Raw genomic sequence first — 19,553 nt, forward strand, 5'->3', positions numbered from 1 at the left:
ATCACAACGACCCACATCATCAAGATAAGTACCAACATCATCATCACCAACATGCTTGTAATTCTCAGGATCCACATAGTGAATAGGTGAATAACTAACATTAACATTTTCAGCAACATTGTGAAACTGAGGTACACTAGGAGTATTGAAAGTACCTATCGGATCGTTGCTCCCTTTATAACTGCATAAATTACCAACAAGCTGGTTTCCAATTTCACCACCCCCATTAACCTCCTCATCTTCATCAACCACCACAAACACTTTCACAACCCTTCCTCCACTACATTTGATTACGTTTATCAACATTCTAACATCCATGTCTTCAACTATAGCTATATAATAATTTAATTCGGGATGGTGGAAACGAAGACTAATTCTATATTTGTCTAACAAACCAATTTTGCTTCTTATCAAAGATACAAAATCACTATAAGTAATATACTCAGAAAATATCAAAGCAAGTTCAGAAATACCTCCCTGTGGACATATGTATTCCAGATTAGTTCCATTAACTTGCCATCTCCCACCGGTTACAAGACAAACCAAATATTCAATCATTTTTTGAGCAAATTGTAGAGAAAGTTCCTAAACAAATAAAAACCAAAATGATATTTTTCTACAAAACTTTTTATATAGTAACATGATTTCGTAGTCAAACCAATTCATTTCATAGTCAAACTAACAAAAAAAATACAAAAAACATCAGTATTTCGCAGATAGGATGAGAGGATTTCGCAGATGGACCTTCTCCATCTGCGAAATTACCCCTATATATACACAAAAAAATTTTAAAAAAAAAATAATACCACCTGCGAAAGTACAAGCAGCTAAAGCACAGCTGTGCTTTAGTTGCTTGTACTTTCGCAGATGGCAAGGTGATTTCGCAGATGGGGCATTTCCATCTGCGAAATCGTTGGCTATTTTTGTAATTTGGATATTTTTTGGCTATTTTTGTAATTTCATTAGTGTAAATGGCTATTTTTGTCATTTTCTCTAACAACAACTAAAAATAACATTAAACCATCTATTATATTTAATTTTATCTATGTGTAAATCGTGGGTAGAAGTCATTCAAACGATTGAGATTATGAAGTTATAATAGATAAATATATTATCACATAATTCAAAATAATCAATATATTATCTCAATTTAGTATACAAATTACTATATCAAATTTAATAACAACGTTATTGTTATATTAAAAAAAAAACTTATATTTGTAAAAACTTCAATTATATAGGTGTTTCTGCACAACGCGCGAACATTCGCTTAGTATTACTATAAACCCGGTGGGTGTGATGTCACACTTATCATGGTCCATATCATATTTGTCACATTGTTTTCATTCATTTTTTTGTAAATTAATTATATTAAAAATAATTAATTTAAACAAGTTATTTTAAAACTAAAGATTATAATAATTAACTTATACTTTGGGATATAATAATAATTAACTTAAATATAAGGGATTTATTTAAAGTAATCAAAAGTATGAAACATTAAATGAAAATGAATAAATCTAATGTCAATTTTTATAAAGTTAAAGGGTAAATATAGTATTTTCATTTTAAGCTTAGGGTAAACGGTGTAGCTAAAAAGAACTCTCAGGGGCCAATATTGAAACTTTCAATTAAAAAATATTTCTCTTGTGTTTGCCACCGTCACCTCGCGGTGTTGGCCGAAGCCACATCAGCTTTGCCGAGCTTTCTGTTGAACCGCACCCACCAAACTAAGATATTAAGTTACTATACGATTTATTGTTTTTTTTAATTAATTTTCTCTTAATTTATTGTTTGCATATTTAAACAAGAAAATAGGCCAACTCCGATAATCTTTTACGTTTTTTTAACGGAAAACATATACCTTCTATACTATTTTAAAAATACTTATTTTATCTTCAATGATACTGTGACAACCAGCAAATTTTGAGTAAAAAAGGTATAAAATGTATCTATGTATAAATAAAACTACATCATAATATTGTTGCAATAAATCATTGAAAGCTAAAAGACATCATATATATATATATATATATATATATATATATATATATATATATATATATATATATATATATATATATATATATATATATATATATACATATATATATAGCTTGAAAACCATGTTGTTCTAAAATATAACAATGTGGTAATTTGGGGTCGACTTACTGGCTACGACTGATCGTACACATCACATCATTTCTTGATTATTTTGGAAATAATTTTGAAAATCATTTTTAAAACCCTTTTCATTCCTTAGTTTGAGACTTGATTCACATGAGTGTTCCACCAATTCACTCAAATCAAGGCTCTGATATCAACTTGTAACATCCCAAAAATTCTAACAAAATTGAAACTTTCAAAACGACCCATTTATTAATAAAATTGTTTACAAACCATTATTTCCAAAACATTATTTAAAATTAGAGTCTCCTAAGATTCAGTCAGTTGTAAAACCAATGATGTGTACGGTCACACCTTCACATTGCCACGGTCCACTAAAGTACCTGAAACCATAAACCAAAACTGTAAGCACAAAGCTAAGTGTGAAACGATAAAAATTTCAACAAATTTTAGACTTTTCAAAACATCCCAATTTCTTTAAGTTTTACAAAAAGGTTTTCAATACATTTATTATCAAAGTATTCCCAGAACCATAATCATAAAACATAAACACGAGGAGCGGTACGATCACGTCTTTGTCTTGCCACGGTCTCCTGAAGAACCTGAAAAACATTAAACCACAACTGTAAGCCCGAAAGCTTAGTGAGATACCCCCAAAATACCAACCACATATACCATACACACATAACATGCTATATCATAACAAATCACAGAATACAGAACAGCCATGCACTTCGGGTCTACTGTGTGACTAGTCCACCGCACCGGTCTTCAGTCCACCTGGTCCACCCTCCGAGTCTAGCCTTATCCATCGAGTCTGCAGTATGGTTGGTCCGCCCGCATCGGGCCTTCAACCTACATGGTCCACTCTCTGAGTCTACAGTATGACTGGTCCGCCGGTACCGGGCCTTCAATCGGCCTGGTCCACTCTCCGAGCCTTGGCACGTCTGGTCCGGACTCGTGGGGCCTACAGCCTATCCGGACCGCTCGCTGGGCCTTCGGGATATCCGCTCCGCCCTGGGTATGTTGGCCTACAGCACGAAGCAGGACCCACCTCAACCCATCCCCAGTCAAACAACCATGTGCACATAAACATACAATCATATAACAATTCACATCCAATCAAACCGATCTAACAGATCACATAGCATAGCATCACCCTATATACCAGGATACCGACCTTAACCAGGTCTCTAACATACACCATCCTAACTACCAGGATGCAAACATAGTAAAACAGCAACATAACAACAATATCCGGATTACAATCCGATAAAGGGCCGGCCTTGGTGCCTTAGACCCTGTTGATATAGTGAGGATAACTCACCTTGCAACTGCTGACTGAAAAGTTAAGATCACGCTGCTCCAACCTCCCACACGAACTCCACCCCTGATAAAGCCGAAAGACTAAACCCAATAAATACCACAAAATACCAAAATGCCCTTAGAAGACAACTGGTCAACTCTTGGTAAAAGTCAAAGTCAAAGTCAACCTTTTGGCTGACTCTACTCGCCGAGTCAGCCTGCTGACTCGCCGAGTCCCCCAACACTGAAAAGACCCATCTCAACTCACTGAGTCATCCCTTGACTCACCGATTCTTAACTTAACCAGGAAAGGCTAAGACCTCAAGACCATACTCGCCGAGTCCAAGAACAGACTCGCCGAGTCCAAGAACAGACTCGCCGAGTCCAAGGCTATCTTCAACCAACTCACCGAGTTGTTCTTCCAACTCGCCGAGTTGTTCTTCCAACTCGTCGAGTTCCTGCCCACCTTCAAGCAACTCGCCGAGTACACCCTTGTGACTCGCCGAGTACCACTAGCTCTTAACCCATACAGAAGCCTTCCAGGCCATGCAATCGATCCAAAATGTAGATCTACCCTTCTACAACCCTTCCATCACGTAAAGTGGCAAACTTTATGTGAATCCAAAGAGATCTAGGCATTTTACACTCTAGGGCTAGGGTTTGGAGCAAGATGGCTTCACCAAACACTCAAGAACAGGGACTTTAATGCACTCTAGACCTTCTCCATTCCAGATCTGAGGTAGCAACCTCAGATCTAACCTTCAAACTCAAAATACCACAAGCTAAACTTTCCACAAATTCCAAGATGATGAATCTAGATGAATAACAGCCCAAGAAACGAAGTAATACCTCAAAAGGAAGCCCCAACAGAAGAGAAATCTGAATCTTAGCAAAGCCCCTTGCTCCAAGCCTCCTAATTCTCCAAGATCTCCTCCAAAATCTCTTCTCCAAGGTTCAAATGCACTCAAATCCCTCACAAACGCGTCTTAGGGTTTTCTGGACTTCAAGAGAGGGTAAAGAGGCTGGGGAGAGGCTATAATGTCCTTTATATAGGGCTCATCCCCTGAAATTAGGGTTTTCTCCACTCAGCGCCTACTCGCCGAGTCCAGCCTCCGACTCGCCGAGTTGGCTACTTAACACGCAACCAGAGTCGCGACCCTACTCGCCGAGTCCACCCATGGACTCGCCGAGTTGCCCTTTCATATTTACACTTTGAACCCTGAACTTGCACTCCTGAACTCGGGATGTTACAAAGTGAGTTCCCCCAAATACCAATGCACATACATATAACATATACCAATAACATCATGTATTGGGTCCACAGCTAAAAGAATGGATTACCTCTGAGCCCATAATATGAGTTTGACTTGCATATCAGGCCCATAACTCATATCTAGCTTGCTCTTGAGCCCACAACATAAGTCTAGCTTGCCCTCGGGGCCCACAACTTATGTATGGCTTGCTCCTTGACCCAATCAATCATCGGATTGGAATACCAATGTTCAGCCCTCAGTACGAATTTGGCATACCAACCGGTCCTCAACTTGTATCTAGAATACTAATGAGTAGTACAACCATAACCCAACACAATATGTCGACATATAATAAATAACAAACATATATAGATAATCATACAGACAGAATCATAGGTCGTCCTACACATCTACCATACTAGCATATTAGCAACTAGCATATAATCATGTTGATCTATTCCATACTCAGCATACCAGTGAATAACATGATATCAAACCAATGGTCCGGCCTTGGTGCCTTCGAACCATAAGTACAGTGAGGAAAATGTTGAGTTATGATCATTCTAACACTCCTATGGTGTACATGCAACCCTATAAACCTTGGATCTATGTTTTCTCTATTATATATGCAAATAAGAACTTTCCAAGGCTTTAATCCTAACTAGCATATTATGAAGTTCTTATACTACATAGTATTAGTTAGATGACATACCTTTTGATTTAGCTTGATGTCTTCAAGCTTTAAGAGCTTAGCCCTAATAGTGTGGAAGCCTCAAGTGGAATCACAAATCACCAAAACACCTTGGAAGACTTTAGATAATATGGATACTTGGTTCTCTCTAGTGAAATTGGCTAGCCCTTCATAGTGTACCCACACTAGTGCCAATTTCACCAACCAATGACATCTTTATATAGTATGGAGACTAGGATTAAACCCATGACCTTTCATTTCATATGATCCATGGGTTAAACACTCCATTGACTATCCATGAGAGTTTAGCCCAACCTAAACGAACTTGGCCCATTCCATATATATAAGAGTCCATATTTAATTAGTTCATTTTGATCACTTTATTAATTCTAAATTAATTCTTGATCAATACTAATTAAATAATATGATTCCATATTAATATATTAGAACTTATAATATATTAATATTAATCATAAATATACTATTCTCAAAAGACTATCCATATAAATTGTGTTGGTGAAGTGCAACCCAAATGGACCACGCTGGGTCGGGTCAAGTACATACCAAATATAGTTATGGACTTAGACATTAATCCAACAGTCTCCCACTTGGATAAGTCTAAAACGATTATTGAGTATGACTTCAAAACCTAACTGGCAATCGTAGCTCTTAAAGCCGCTGTCGAACTCTGATCTTGTCAACGAACTTGTCCATTAGATAAGGGATCATATATTCCTCCATTCTAGATATCATATGGACTGAGAAATGGATTATAATCATTCTCTCTATCCATTTGTTGTTTCCCGATTTCCGATTTATGACGACTGACTAATTGAACAAATCAAATCAGTCCAGGCCCGGCCGAGCACTTCCATTTGTCATCATCAAATCATCGAGGGGCCCACAGATATCGCTTTTATCCTGAAGGTAAAAGGAATGGATAAACTTCGACTCATATGGTGTCACAACTAGAAATTTTGTGTCTTGTAATCACTACATTCAAGTAAAGGTTGAATCAAAAACTTAAGAGCATGTGTGATACCTATTATTATGACATCAAAAACTTCAATCAAATACATCATGCAAGTGCTACAAATAGTCAACAACCAATTGGAAACCCTAGAAGTCCTCGTTTAAGTCCATTTTGGACTAGGACTTCCTTATTGGACCCAAATGGACCAATAAGCTTCCAATTTGACTATCATGGGCTCTAATTGGACCCACATTAATTTATTTCAACATTTTGGGCCATATTGGGCCTAGAATGAAATGAATTAAAAGCTTTGATCCATGATTAACCTAAACTAGCCCAACAAAGTGTAAAAATCATATTATATTTCCTTTTAGGTTAAAACTCATCCAACTTAATTTACACATGGGCTTGTGGGCATTAAAGCCCAAATTTCTCTTTTTCCTTCTATATTTTCGGCCCAAAACAAGCCCAAGAGGAAGGGTTGACCTTGTGAGTGACACCTCACAATTAACCAAAGGATTTCCATGCAACATGTCCCATACTTCCAAGCATGCATCACTTCATGGTCTATTTCTCTCTTCTCTCACTCACTCTCGGCCGAAACACACACACACATACACAAATATCTCTCCAACTCTCTCAAGAACACTCAAGAACACTTCCTCCCTCTCCACTCCAAAATCTCGAAATTTAGGAAGTTTTTAAGAGGATATTTCCACAAATTCTTCATCTAAGGTAAGATTATGCTTAGATCTATGACTTAGATTCTTTTTGTTATCAAAATCTTTTCCTAATCCATGCAAAACCCGTGATCTTACATCCTAGAAGCACATCAAACTCGAGATCTTCAAGAAAAGGGTGCTAAGGCCAAAACCCACCAAGTTTTCTCCCATCTTTTCTTCAAAAACCGAAATCACATCCTAAGGTGAGATTCATACCCCCTTATTTTCGGTTTTTATAAGTTTTTTTGGGGGACAATACAAGCAAAGGTGTAGATCCATCATTATGTGTATGTTTTGGTTGATTTCTATGCTTATATGTATGTTTTGTATGATCTTGATGCTTAATCTAGTTATGAATTGCTAAAAACCGAGATATATTTTATACTAGCATAAAATATACTACTACATGCAAAGTATACCAAGAAAAATAGCCAAAAGGCTTGACAACACTTATTTTGGGCTAAAAACTCATTTTTTTGACACAAAATGTTAAAAATACAAAGTTGAAGGGCCTAAAATGAAATATTTCGAAATCTGATGGGTGAGATGAGTCAAAACAGTTTCCATAATGTATTTTCTGAAAATATACTATTTGGAGGATTAAAAGCATAAATTTCAAGCTTAATGGGCTAAAAATGACAATTTCGGCCCAATAGAGCCCATTATGCGAAATTTTCTGTTTTGGAGGGCCAAAACTATGTTTTTCTGTAAAACAATGGACCACTAGTGTCACAAGTACTTTTCAAAGGTTTAAAATGCTTTTCAAATTTAAAAAGGACCAAAGTTGCAAAAAATTTCCAATTTGGGCCAAAAATATAAAGATTGCGAAAAAGAGGGGTTACAACCGAGAAAACTGCAATTTCAGGGACTTAAACCGTTTTCAATGAAAAATATGCTGAAAAATATTAATTTCAATAATTTTTGGTGTTAAAATGTCAAGAAAAATGGTTTAAGGACTAAACCGGAAATTATTTTACCTAAAGGGGTGAAAAAGTAAATTTACAAAATAAAGAGGGGTTGTAAACATAAAATTTTCAATGATAATTCAATACACTCGTTGTGAACAAAGATTGACACTACGACTCTCGATGGATTACAATACACAATATCACCAACAATCGTTACCAAACGAATTGATTCGGTCTCGAACCAATAACAAATCCAAAACTACTAACACTACAACGCTCAATACACATATGGAACTCTTTACTCTCGTGGAATTACTCAATACGTCGACGTACACTCCTTAGGCCCAAAAGTTGCAAATCATGCTTGTCGAGCCTAGCTAGCCCGATGACATGATCTTTAGGCCCAAAGGACACTTGCTTACATGTAGTTGGGTCTAATACGACTCGACCGCGTGTAAAAGGACTTTCAATGGCAAACATGCTGCTGGTCCCCAAGGGTCCTTCAGTGCTGCTAGTAAAGTCGGGAACTCACGATTGCGGGTTGGGCTCCGGGCCCTTCGCAATTGCAATGGTCTTGAACGACGTAGGGAAATACCGAGGGTTTCGCACCTTCACTTTTCTCCTCGGTCGTGGGACTACACAAGTCCGGGAGGATTGAGTTGTGTGAATAACTGCGAGTGACGCCTAAGGGATCGCTAGCACGGTTGTCAACTTGACGTTTTCATTAACGTACGTTACAACAATTCACCACCCTCTGTATACTCAATGCCTCCGGAGCTCAACGAACACCTCTAACGTAACGAAATAACAGTACACAAACTAAGTAAAGCAAAGTGATAGGAAAACATCGGGTTTTCCTAGGGTTTTCAACAAGTACACTTATGAACTACATGTCGAATTTCACAACTCTTACGCTTACATCTATAGAATTCAAACAAGCATACTCACGGATCTTCACATATTTTTACGCTATTCTATTTTTAGAAAATATCGGATTTTCTGGTGGTTTTTCAAAACATTACAAACATTGGATTTCAAACATTACTTATGAACTCACCAACATTTCACATGTTGACGTTTTTCAAAATACTTGTATTCTCAGGTAACAGATAAGTGAAGAAAGGACTGTACTCTATGATTGTTTTGCGGTTGTTTAAGTAACAACGAACAATGTATTTTGGAATGTAATATTTTGAAACAATGAAATGGATGTAAACGCTACCAGTTGTATTATTCCAATGCTTGGTGATGTATGATGTGACGTTTCATGTATATTCACTGTGATGGTATTCAATTGAGTCACAACAGCCCCTGGACGTTTCCGCCGTCTGGTTCGGGGGTGTGACAGGTTGGTATTAGAGCTCTGTTTATAGTGAACTAGCATATCTAACCATACATTGATATGCAACTATAAACCAAAAGAGGGACTAACATAACTCTGAACAAAACAAGTAAAACATAACAATAAAACACCCTTGCTTGTATTAGGAACGAGAACCTAACACCGAACCAAACAAGATAATGCTAGTATCTCGGTTAATCCAGGACTGTTCTTGGTTGTATCAAGGAGCGGATGTAGCCTGATCAACTACATTCCCTCCAAGGTACAACCATCACATGTCTGGAAGAAATCGTGATAGCTAGGGAATCTAAAAACATACCCCTTAATCTCCAAGAAGGGAACCCCAACTAAATCTATGCAATAGTTGTAGAATTATAGGAGTAATTGGTATGCTATGTGTTTCTAGTATTCATAGTCCTTCGTGCAATACGCTATAGACAAGTATCATTAGTCAGGAAAACTCTATCTCCCTAGTCAAGGAACAGTAGGGTGGCTCGATCCAGAGGAAGAACCGCAGGAGGAACACGAAGTAGAACTCGCCGGTGAACCCGCCAAGTCAATAAGTGGACCTCGAGGGAGGAAGAGCCCAAGGGCAGAGATGATGATGACTCGGATGCATAATCTGATGCCATTAACCATCCATGAAAAGCCAGAGTACCGACTTATCGTGTGGGCCCCAGTGGCCCCATGCCCCCTTGGGCATACGAAATTTGGAAATAGAGTCACCAGCAGGGGATATGACCACACTAGGGCAGGAACCGAGGTCTCTCCGACCATCGGCCATAAAGGACCCGCTGACCAGGCTCTCCCAGTCTTGGTCTGACTCACCCGAGGTATTGATAACCAAGCTCAGGACACCCCAAATCGAAAGAAACAAATGTGGTTTGCTGATAGGAGGGATGAAAGGCAAACACGGGAAGTGAATGGAGACTCTCGAGCGAGACAGTTAGTTTGGGAAGTACGCCTACGAGATACCGAGCAACAAGTAGCTCGTCTCCAAGGTGCATCCACTTCACCAGCACCACCACCAGACACTTCCCGCCACGATTAGGATCAGCCTTTTCTAGTTTCCCCCTACTATCCGACATGACTCTTTTTCGTGTACTGAGATGGTACTTACCCCTGAAACAATTAGGTGCTATATTGATTTCACATTACTGCAAAGACTCAATAATATGCACAAGCGAACCCTCAAGACCGCTAGACACTCAAGGATCTCAAAACCAGAACACCTATATACTCTAAGGATAGACGCAACGATCATGCCAAATATGTGATTACGTACTACCACAAATACATCATAGCGATGTAGATGGAAACACATGAAAATGCCATCCCGCAAGGATAACAAGCGCGCCCGCGAGACACCGCTCCTGCAGATGGACTCTGCTACATTTCAAGTTGCTGTAATGGTGGCAGTAACCGCTACTATGGAACAAATCGATGCAAACAACCCAAATGGAGGCGGGAATAGCATTGACATCTCCAGCTAAAGGGACGAACATGGAAACCAACAAGTGACAACCTATCAAGGAACTCCAAACCCCAAGCTTAAGAGCAGGAAGCTGAGGTCTGTAAGTAAGAGAAAGGGACATCCCACTCAAGGGTTCTCAAGGAAGCAACATGTTGTTGTTGTTCATGAGACCATGACCCCTATTACACCAACAACCAGGAGACCATATGTTGGAATCCTTCCAAAATGCAACCAGTGCAAATTCCATCATAATGGAGCCTACCGGGAGATGCACTGTGACAAATGCAACCAAAAGAATCACCCCACCAAATTCTGTAGAACTTATCCATGCCAGAAGCGTCAGCCAAATGAAAACGACAAAAATTGCAACAACCCTAACAACAACACCAATAATGAGACCATTCACACCTGCTATGGGTGTGGAGTAACCAGTCACTTCTGGCGTAGTTGCCCCAAGGATAACAATCAAGGTGCAGAAAGATCAGAAATGGTCCTGACCTGGGGTCAAGGCGAAGCAGTCCAAGACCCAACGGTTGTTATTGGTATGTTCCTACTTAACAACTCTTTCGCTTACCTCTTATTCAATGGTAAATCCGCGTGAAGTTTCGATTAGTAACATATTCAAACACTTACTAAAACAACATCCCCAAAGCTAAGCTAAGCCTTCTCAATGGACATGGCCAATGGGGAAAACTGATTTAACCTAGGGTACTTATGTGGAGTACACCTTAACACTAAAAAAAAAAAAAAAAAAAAAAAAAAAAAAAAAAAAAAAACATTCGTTACAAATAGATTTCATGCCAGTAAATATTAGGAGTTTTAATGTGATAATCGTCATGGTTGGGTTAAGCCCCCACCGTGATGATACTATGTGTCGCGAGAAGGCCGTTTGCCTTCACCTTCCTAATCACAAAAACTCTAATAATCCATGGTGATAAACCTGGCGCCAATCCTCTTCCTATCTCGTGCATCAAGGCGCAGAAGTGCCTGCACCAGAAGAACTACGTTCTCCTCACTCATGTTGTGGACAAGACCGAAGAAGAGGTAGGCATACAAGGGATTCCAGTAGCATGTGATTTTTCCAAATGTGTTTCCCGAGGAACTTTCAGGAATATCCCAGAGAGACAGGTCGAGTGTCGAATCAACCTCATATCGGGAGCCACATCAATTGCCAGTTCACCCTATAGGTTGACTCCCGCCAAAAATTCACAAGTTATCCTGTCAACTGAGTAGAATTGTTGCATAAAGGATTCCTTAGACCAAGCTTCTCATCCTAGAGAGCTCCGGTCTTGTTCTTCAAGAAGACGGATCCTTCAGAAGGTACATCGGTTTTAGGAAATTGAATAATCTCCCCATTTAAAAATTGATACCTACTTCCACGGACTAACGATCTATTTGGCCAGCTCCAAGGAGCTAGCTACTTCTCTAAAATAGATCTAAGAATCGGTTATCAACAACTTCAAGTCCGAGAAGACGACATTTCAAAAACTACTTTCCGAACTCGTCACGACCATTTCAAATTCATTGTGATACCCTTCGGTCTAACGAATGCTCCCACACTATTCATGGACCCTACGAACCAAGTTTTCCCAACCATCCCTAGTTAGCCTTTTCATTATTTTCATCAACAACATACTCGTCTGCCCACGAAGCGAGAACAAAACACTGTCAACACCTACTACCAGCCTTGAAAGCATCAAAGCTGGGGAATATCGCAATGAAAGCACTGCACGGATGGATAAAACTCTCGAAGTTGAAAGACGAAGCTTATAGGTACGCAAGTTAAATTGGGCGTTAACTGGGTGATCGTCGATAGGTTAACCCAAGCTGCCTATTTCCTGCTAATACTAAAATCAAACAAGACAGAAAGGTTTACATGCATCTATATCAAGGAGATCGTGAGACTCCACAAGATATCGGTATCTACTATCTCGGATCGAGATAACGGGATTACTTCAAGACTTTCACAGTCACTTCCGAGGGCTATGGGAACATAGCTAGATATGAGCGTTTCTTACCACCTTCAAACCAATAGCCAAGGAAAATGAACCATTCAACCACTTAAAGTCATGCTATCAGTCTGGGTGTTTGAATACAACAAGTCAGGGAATACCCAGTTTCCCTTGGCTGAATCCTCATACAATAACAATTATCGCACGAGCATCAAGATTGTTCGTTTCGAAACTCTCATAGTCATAAATACATATCACTCGCCAGTACTCTCATGAGACCAGAAACCATTTGCGAAGCAACAGAGAAGTTAATCCAAATCAAAGCTCGATTGCAAGCATCGCGTGACCGATAAAAGAGCTACGCCGATAAGTGGCGAAAGCCCTTAGAATTTCAGGACGGTGATCGAGTACTGTTGAAAGTCTCACCCTGTAAAAGGGTTATACGTTTCGGAAAACGGGGAAAACTGAACCCACGGTACATTGGACCTTTCGAAATCGTCGCCCGAATAGGTCCTGTAGCATACAGACTGCAACTACCCGCAGAGCTAAGCGGTGTACACCCCGTGTTTCATGTCTCTAATCTGAAGAAGTGCCTATCTGATGAAACCCTTGTCATTCCTTTTGACGAGATTGAAATCAATGAGAATCTCCTGTTCGTTGAAGAACCAATTGAAATCATGGACAGGGAGGTGAAGCATACTAAGCAAAGTCGCATCCCGATCGTGAAAGTACGGTGGAACGCAAAGCGTGGGCCAGAATTCACGTGGGAACGCGAAGACCAAATGAAACAAAAGTACCCTCACCTATTCTAGCATTCTCAAATCTAGCTTTCAAACAGAATTTCGGGACGAAATTCCCTCTAACGGGGGGATGATGTCACAACTAGAAATTTTGTGTCTTGTAATCACTACATTCAAGTAAAGGTTGAATCAAAAACTTAAGAGCATGTATGATACCTATTATTATGACATCAAAAACTTCAATCAAATACATCATGCAAGTGCTACAAATAGTCAATAACCAATTGGAAACCCTAGAAGTCCTCGTTTAAGTCCATTTTGGACTAGGACTTCCTTATTGGACCCAAATGGACCAATAAGCTTCCAATTTGACTATCATGGGCTCTAATTGGACCCACATTAATTTATTTCAACATTTTGGGCCATATTGGGCCTAGAATGAAATGAATTAAAAGCTTTGATCCATGATTAACCTAAACTAGCCCAACAAAGTGTAAAAATCATATTATATTTCCTTTTAGGTTAAAACTCATCCAACTTAATTTACACATGGGCTTGTGGGCATTAAAGCCCAAATTTCTCTTTTTCCTTCTATATTTTCGGCCCAAAACAAGCCCAAGAGGAAGGGTTGACCTTGTGAGTGACACCTCACAATTAACCAAAGGATTTCCATGCAACATGTCCCATACTTCCAAGCATGCATCACTTCATGGTCTATTTCTCTCTTCTCTCACTCACTCTCGGCCGAAACACACACACACATACACAAATATCTCTCCAACTCTCTCAAGAACACTCAAGAACACTTCCTCCCTCTCCACTCCAAAATCTCGAAATTTAGGAAGTTTTTAAGAGGATATTTCCACAAATTCTTCATCTAAGGTAAGATTATGCTTAGATCTATGACTTAGATTCTTTTTGTTATCAAAATCTTTTCCTAATCCATGCAAAACCCGTGATCTTACATCCTAGAAGCACATCAAACTCGAGATCTTCAAGAAAAGGGTGCTAAGGCCAAAAACCACCAAGTTTTCTCCCATCTTTTCTTCAAAAACCGAAATCACATCCTAAGGTGAGCTTCATACCCCCTTATTTTCGGTTTTTATAAGTTTTTGTGGGGGAGAATACAAGCAAAGGTGTAGATCCATCATTATGTGTATGTTTTGGTTGATTTCTATGCTTATATGTATGTTTTGTATGATTTTGATGCTAGATCTAGTTATGAATTGCTAAAAACCGAGATATATTTTATACTAGCATAAAATATACTACTACATGCAAAGTATACCAAGAAAAATAGCCAAAAGGCTTGACAACACTTATTTTGGGCTAAAAACTCATTTTTTTGACACAAAATGTTAAAAATACAAAGTTGAAGGGCCTAAAATGAAATATTTCGAAATCTGATGGGTGAGATGAGTCAAAACAGTTTCCATAATGTATTTTCTGAAAATATACTATTTGGAGGATTAAAAGCATAAATTTCAAGCTTAATGGGCTAAAAATGACAATTTCGGCCCAATAGAGCCCATTATGCGAAATTTTCTGTTTTGGAGGGCCAAAACTATGTTTTTCTGTAAAACAATGGACCACTAGTGTCACAAGTACTTTTCAAAGGTTTAAAATTCTTTTCAAATTTAAAAAGGACCAAAGTTGCAAAAAATTTCCAATTTGGGCCAAAAATATAAAGATTGCGAAAAAGAGGGGTTACAACCGAGAAAACTGCAATTTCAGGGACTTAAACCGTTTTCAATGAAAAATATGCTGAAAAATATTAATTTCAATAATTTTTGGTGTTAAAATGTCAAGAAAAATGGTTTAAGGACTAAACCGGAAATTATTTTACCTAAAGGGGTGAAAAAGTAAATTTACAAAATAAAGAGGGGTTGTAAACAGAAAATTTTCAATGATAATTCAATACACTCGTTGTGAACAAAGATTGACACTACGACTCTCGATGGATTACAATACACAATATCACCAACAATCGTTACCAAACGAATTGATTCGGTCTCGAACCAATAACAAATCCAAAACTACTAACACTACAACGCTCAATACACATATGGAACTCTTTACTCTCGTGGACTTACTCAATACGTCGACGTATACTCCTTAGGCCCAAAAGTTGCAAATCATGCTTGTCGAGCCTAGCTAGCCCGATGACATGATCTTTAGGCCCAAAGGACACTTGCTTACATGTAGTTGGGTCTAATACGACTCGACCGCGTGTAAAAGGACTTTCAATGGCAAACATGCTGCTGGTCCCCAAGGGTCCTTCAGTGCTGCTAGTAAAGTCGGGAACTCACGATTGCGGGTTGGGCTCCGGGCCCTTCGCAATTGCAATGGTCTTGAACGACGTAGGGAAATACCGAGGGTTTCGCACCTTCACTTTTCTCCTCGGTCGTGGGACTACACAAGTCCGGGAGGATTGAGTTGCGTGAATAACTGCGAGTGACGCCTAAGGGATCGCTAGCACGGTTGTCAACTGGACGTTTTCATTAACGTACGTTACAACAATTCACCACCCTCTGTATACTCAATGCCTCCGGAGCTCAACGAACACCTCTAACGTAACGAAATAACAGTACACAAACTAAGTAAAGCAAAGTGATAGGAAAACGTCGGGTTTTCCTAGGGTTTTCAACAAGTACACTTATGAACTACATGTCGAATTTCACAACTCTTACGCTTACATCTATAGAATTCAAACAAGCATACTCACGGATCTTCACATATTTTTACGCTATTCTATTTTTAGAAAATATCGGATTTTCTGGTGGTTTTTCAAAACATTACAAACATTGGATTTCAAACATTACTTATGAACTCACCAACATTTCACATGTTGACGTTTTTCAAAATACTTGTATTCTCAGGTAACAGATAAGTGAAGAAAGGACTGTACTCTATGATTGTTTTGCGGTTGTTTAAGTAACAACGAACAATGTATTTTGGAATGTAATATTTTGAAACAATGAAATGGATGTAAACGCTACCAGTTGTATTATTCCAATGCTTGGTGATGTATGATGTGACGTTTCATGTATATTCACTGTGATGGTATTCAATTGAGTCACAACAGCCCCTGGACGTTTCCGCCGTCTGGTTCGGGGGTGTGACATATGGCTTGTTCTACTACTTGTTGAATCATACACAAAGGCACGTTTTATAGCACCGAGTTACCAAATGCGTTTTCGTGCAATCAATGTACAACCAACTCATAGTAACAACTCATATCTCTAGGTTTGAAGAATATAAGATATTATCGTCTCATGATCACTCGTGATAAAATCCATGAATTGATTCCAATGAGCACGGGTTGAATCAAATACTCAGAACTTATGAGCACTCATGAGTGTTGTACCCCTTTGTCCAACACCTTAGACCTCTACAAGCCAACCCATGACAGTCTTAATTCATATCTACTTCCAACATATGACCGACTGTGGATGGTTTGAATAACTTAGTCATTCCGGAAGAATAATCTAGTTTATTCGGGAAGTCAAAACATGCAAAGTGAAACACAATAATAATTGAATCCAATATGGTATCAAAACCTATGAACATAAATAAAACACCTTTTATTTATCACCATATGATTACACATTATTCATTGTATACTGTTTCAGCTATCAACTTTATTCTTGAATTTAAAACAATAGTTGTCCCATGCTCCAAGCATGTACACTATGTTTTCTAAACACTAGTCATGCCATACACCAAGTATGCATACTATGTTTGTCTATGATCTTTACTTTGTGAACTAGATCCATTGAACATAACTTCAATGATTCTATTTTCACACTCCCAAATCCATACTGCAAATACAAGAATTCCAAATTCATGTCATTTACAGAAATCTGTTAGATTCTAGACTTATATGCATTGATCCTCTTGTAATGATTATGCACAAAGTCAGAAAGACTTGACAACAACCATTACAGAGCATTCCAAAGAAGATCAGCTCCTTAGAAACATCCTTCTTGCATTAAGTTTCCTAATCTTAGACATATTGAAAATTCTAACTTTGAAACATTTCCAGATTCCATTTTGACTATCACTTCTGAATAAGAGTTGCCTCCTTACAGATTATGTCACTATCTTCCTTCCAGAATTATCACTATACTTCTAATTGTCCTTGAGCAACCAATCTTTGGTAAACCTTAGATTGTCCTCGACAATTGTTTAATCCTTTTAGTCATATCCAGTTCTAAACCTTTTCCCTTCTTAATGTCCCAGGCATTTGGGAAATTTTTAGAAATGATGAATATAGCACATGTAATCGATCCTATATCCGAAGCATATGGGACACGATTCATGATGTCTCACATAAAGACTAAACCAGTCTTTTGCTATAACATTTCCATTTCTATTTGCCAAGTTCTCATAATTCAGATTATGAAAAGGGATGTCATAATCATAATCGAATTTAAGAACGCAAATAATGGACCCATATACAGAATTTCCTTATGTTGAGCCATTCCAGCATGAAATTCATATATATTTCCTTGACTAAATGATTAAAGCCTCACGATCTAAGCTTATAGATTTGAGATGAAGTATAATTTCCTCTCCCTTAATTATAGCAAAACAACTTTTTCCCAATTGAAACCTTTTGTTTTCTATAATTAACATTGCTAACTTGCAACTTTTATCATAATTATCATGCTCCCACTAACATGATGATTATTAGCATAACACTTATGCTCCCACTAGCTTTGACATATACTCAGAAATCAGATGACTTTCTTACCAAAGTTCAGATTTCTAATACTAGATTGTTTTGATTGAACTTTATCAAAAACATACAGCTTCCCTTAGATAGCACACTTGTATGTCTAAACAATTATGAAGAGGGATGCTGTAATCATAATGGTTAGACCTTTTTGCCACTTCTCACAAGTCCAGGTTAGTGTGCCGGTAAACCACACACGCTCCACTAACGACTTTGAGAATGCAAATATCACAATTGCTATCTAGCTAAAATCTACTTAGTGAAAGTGTTTCCTCACCATCATTTTCATGAATCGCAGAGAAACCTTATGACACTTAGATTTATTGGTGTATGTGTTCTTATCCATGTGAATTGTCAAAACCATAGTCACAAGACAAGGATAATGACAAATCCAAACTCGTATGGACTGAACTCAATCTTAATTTCTTGCCACCTGGCAGCTCAAGGGCCTACCATTGCTTCCAAGTTGTTGTGCAACAAATTGAGAACTCTAAGAACTCATATGCAAAGCCAACTTTAACTAGAATGGGCACAAAATATGTCAACACGGTAGGTTATAAACCTTAGTCGTGTGCTAGAGAAGAACTCTAGGTTCTATTATTGATTAGTTCTTGAGACTTTCAAGACCTTTAAGACTCCCACTGTCCTCTTGACCTATAAGACTCCCTTGTCAAACATCCAAGAGATAGTGCGGATTCTAATCAAGACAAACACTACACACAATTGGCCTTAGTTGGTCTTTGTTTAATCCAAAACATCACAGCTTACCAATTTCAAATGTACAAGAGTACATAACTTTTACTCTTACATTTGACTTGTGTTTTTAAACCTTCTCTAAGACTTTTCACTCAAATTACAATCTTGGAGTATGACTCTAAGACTTGTATTAGAACGAAGTATGACTCATCTTCTTGATTTAACCACTTCAACAATTCAAGTTCCTCTTCTTAGTTATAAGAATGCACTAAGATTTTCCTTAGAGAACTAATTTTGATATGGTTTCTTAATCATTAAGATGATCACAAAGCTGATACTAAAGTACTCTCCCATTTTTTCAGATTTGAGAAACTTTTATCCTTCTACCTAATTTGATTCTTCTTATTCGCTCTGCCTTACATTGGAACCTTTTTCCAATGTCTCAGAATTACACTTAAGCTTGTAAGTATAACCATATTTACTGAACTTTAGTAAATTATGACGAATAATCTTATTGATCTTTTGTGGTGGACTTAACCAGTGCACAAGAATGTGTACTCGATCCCTTAGTCCATTACTTTACTCACACATCCATGTGAATAAGTAATTAGTCTTAATTTTTCCAATACTTT

At 38.1% G+C, this 19,553-nt stretch overlaps 1 protein-coding gene across 1 annotated transcript in view; it reads right to left on the bottom strand.

The window, feature by feature from the left end:
• Nucleotides 1-2,650: 2,650 nt before the first annotated feature.
• LOC145039546 (early nodulin-like protein 19) overlaps nt 2,651-19,553 on the bottom strand; it is a 28,513-nt gene continuing 11,610 nt past the window's right edge. Inside the window, exon 3 of the mRNA XM_078987583.1 lies at nt 2,651-2,729. The gene's annotated coding sequence lies outside the window, so the exon portion shown is untranslated. The remainder of the gene's footprint in view (nt 2,730-19,553) is intronic.

Source organism: Lactuca saligna, chromosome 4 (assembly GCF_052625555.1).
Source record: "Lactuca saligna cultivar CGN05327 chromosome 4, ASM5262555v1, whole genome shotgun sequence".
NCBI classification, from domain to species: Eukaryota; Viridiplantae; Streptophyta; class Magnoliopsida; order Asterales; family Asteraceae; genus Lactuca; species Lactuca saligna.